The sequence below is a fragment of the Myotis davidii genome, unplaced genomic scaffold (assembly GCF_000327345.1).
Source record: "Myotis davidii unplaced genomic scaffold, ASM32734v1 scaffold495, whole genome shotgun sequence".
In the NCBI taxonomy this organism is placed as follows: Eukaryota; Metazoa; Chordata; class Mammalia; order Chiroptera; family Vespertilionidae; genus Myotis; species Myotis davidii.
The window spans coordinates 260,197-263,038 of NW_006286239.1; the positions used below are offsets into that span (position 1 = coordinate 260,197).

The 2,842-nt window shown below is 61.0% G+C and overlaps 1 pseudogene; it reads left to right on the forward strand.

The window, feature by feature from the left end:
• Window positions 1-2,780, forward strand: part of LOC102769278 — a 3,762-nt pseudogene extending 982 nt beyond the window's left edge.
• The last annotated feature ends 62 nt before the right edge of the window (window positions 2,781-2,842 follow it).

The following is a 2,842-nucleotide window of genomic DNA, read 5'->3' on the forward strand; positions in this document are numbered from 1 at the left end:
CCTTGGAGGGAAGGTAGGGGAGGGTGGGGAAAAGGGGGAAAGATCAACCAAAGGACTTATATGCAAGCATATAGGCCTAACCAATGGACACGGACAACAGGGGGGTGAGGGCATGAGGGGGAAAAGGGGGTAACGTGGGGATAAGGACACATATGTAATATCTTAATCAATAAAAAATATATTGAATTAAAAAAATAAAATAAAAAATAAAAAAGGCCCCAGCCCATCCTATCTAATAAAAGACAAAAAGGGTAATTAACCATACCTCCACTACACTTCCCATTGGCTAATCAGGGTGATATGCAAATTAACCACCAACAAAGATGGTGGTTAATTTGCATAGGTAGGCTCCAAGCGGTGGAGTGAAGCCAAAGGGCCGGAAGCCAGCCTAGCAGCGAGGCCTCACGGCCCCAGGATCAGCAAAGCCGCGAGGCCTCACAGCCCGGGATCAGCGAAGCCTGATGGAAGCCCTGTGTGTCTATGCACTCTGGGGGTGCAGAGGTCCCGTCCTAGGCAGAGGCTGATAGCGCAACTTCTGACTCCGAGAAGCGGCCTGGGGGCTGGAAGGCGGCTCCTCTGACCTCAGCGCTGGAGTCCCACCGCTCCACCAGGAGAGGAGCAGAGAAAGGCCAGAGCCTCCCTAAAGGTGACCCGAAATCCTACCCACACCAGGCAGGCCGCTGGGCCTGTGCGCGGAGGACTCACCTCCAAGCCCAGCCCGTGGCCCTGCCGCAGCCATGGCACTCCTGGGTGCAGGCCCCAGCGGGACGCAGGGTGGCGGCTGGGCCGCCTTGAGTCCTGGGCTCCTTGCCTGCTTTGCACGGCTTCCTCCTGCTTCAGGGCCTCGCCCTCCGAGGCCTCCTCCTCCCCAGCGCCGAGAGCAGTGGACCCACCTAGGGCCTCCCTGCTGGCCGAGGGGGTGAATGGAGCCGCGGGGACTCCTGGGTGAAGGGTTGCCTTGTGGGGGAGTCCGGGCACCTGCACAACCGGCTCCTGTTCAGCAACATCCGCGAGATTGTGCGTCTGCACCGCAGGCTGTGGGGCAGCGTGATGGCGCCGATGGTGGAGAAGGCGCTGCTGCAGCCCGGGACCTCCTCAAAGGCTTCAAGATGTTCAGCTCCCTCTTCAAGCCCTACATCCGGTATTGCATGAAGGAGGAGGGCTGCATGGAGTACATGCACAGCCTGCTGCATGACAACGACCTCTTCCGGGCATACGTGACGTGGGCTGAGAAGCACCAGCAGTGCCAGCGGCTGAAGCTGAGCGACAGGCTCGCCAAGCCCCATCAGCGGCTCACCAAGTACTCGCTGCTGCTCAAGTCGGTGCTGAGGAAGATGGACGAGCTGCGTGCCAAGGAGGCCGTCATCACCATGATCAGCTCCATGGAGCGCTTCATCCACCACGTGAACGCGTGCATGCAGCAGCGGCAGGTGCTGGAGGGTAGCAACAATGAGGTAGACAAGCTCCTGAGGGAATTTCTGCACGTGGGCCTGACCGTGTCCATCCCTGGTGTCTCCCCAGAGGAGATGCGTCAGCTGCTGTTGGAGGGCAGCCTGAGGATGAAGGAGGGAAAGGACAGCAAGATGGATGTGTACTGCTTCCTCTTCACGGACCTACTGTAGGTGACCAAGGCAGTGAAGAAGGCTGAGAGGACCAAGGTCATCAGGCCACCACTGCTGGTGGACAAGATCGTGCGCGGGGAGCTGTGGGACCCTGGCTCCTTCCTCCTCATCTACCTGAATGAGTTCCACAGCGCCGTGGGGGCCTACATGTTCCAGGCCAGAGGGCAGGCTCTGTGCTGGGGATGGGTGGACTCCATTTACAATGCCCAGAACCAGTTGCAGCAGCTGCATGCGCAGGAGCATACGGGCAGCCAGCAGCACCTGCAGAGACTGGAGGAAGAGGATGAGCAGTAGGAAGAGGAGGAGGACGAGAGGAGGGTGGGGAGAGTAGCACTTCCACCGCCAGCTCCCCCACCATCCTGCACAAAAGCAGCCACAGCCTGGACTCCCAGCACTGCGCCTCATAGGGCTCCACAGAGACCCTGGCCATAGCGGTGCTGGAGCCGGGGGAGAAGCTCTCCTCTCCTGAGTTCGAGGGTGGCCCCAGTCGGAGGAGGTGTCCCTCAGTACCACCGCCTCATCTGTCACACCGACCAGCGAACTGCTGGCCCTGGGCCCGGAGACAGCCGCTCCTGCTCCATGGACTCCGCCTACGGCACCCTCTCCCCACCTCCTTGCAAGACTTTGGTCACCTACGAGGTGGTGGAGGGTAGCAACGACAAGGTGGACAAGCTCCTGAAGGAGTTTCTGCACCTGGCCCTGCCCGGGCCCGTCCCTGGTGCCTCCCTGGAGGAGACGCGTCAAGCTGCTGCCCCACCTGCCCTACCTGCTCAAGTCCAAATCTGAGGCTAGCCTCTTGCAGCTGCTGGCAGGGGCTGCCACCCAAGGGGCACTCCTAGCCCCCAGCCGCAGCCTGTTGGAACTCTGCTTGGCTGCCACAGCCACCAGCACTAGGACTCGGGGCTCCCCTCACAAAGCTGGGTCCCACTGGAATTGCAGGGGCCACCAAGCCCTGGTAGTGGCTCCCAGCTATCAGAGATTGAGGGCAGGACCACTTGCCTGGCAGGGGAGCCCAAAGTGCCCACCAGGAGGAGCAGAGAGCTGCCCTCAGGGACCTCCCCCAGGGTCCAGCCTGAGCCACCCCTGGGGATCTCTGCCCAGCACAGGAAGCTGATGCTGGCCCAGCTCTACCGCATCAGGACCACCCTGCTTGCTTAACTCCCAGGCCCTGAGCACAGCCTGGAGCCGCGCATGCCTGGAGGGTGCTGGGGGTGGGGGTG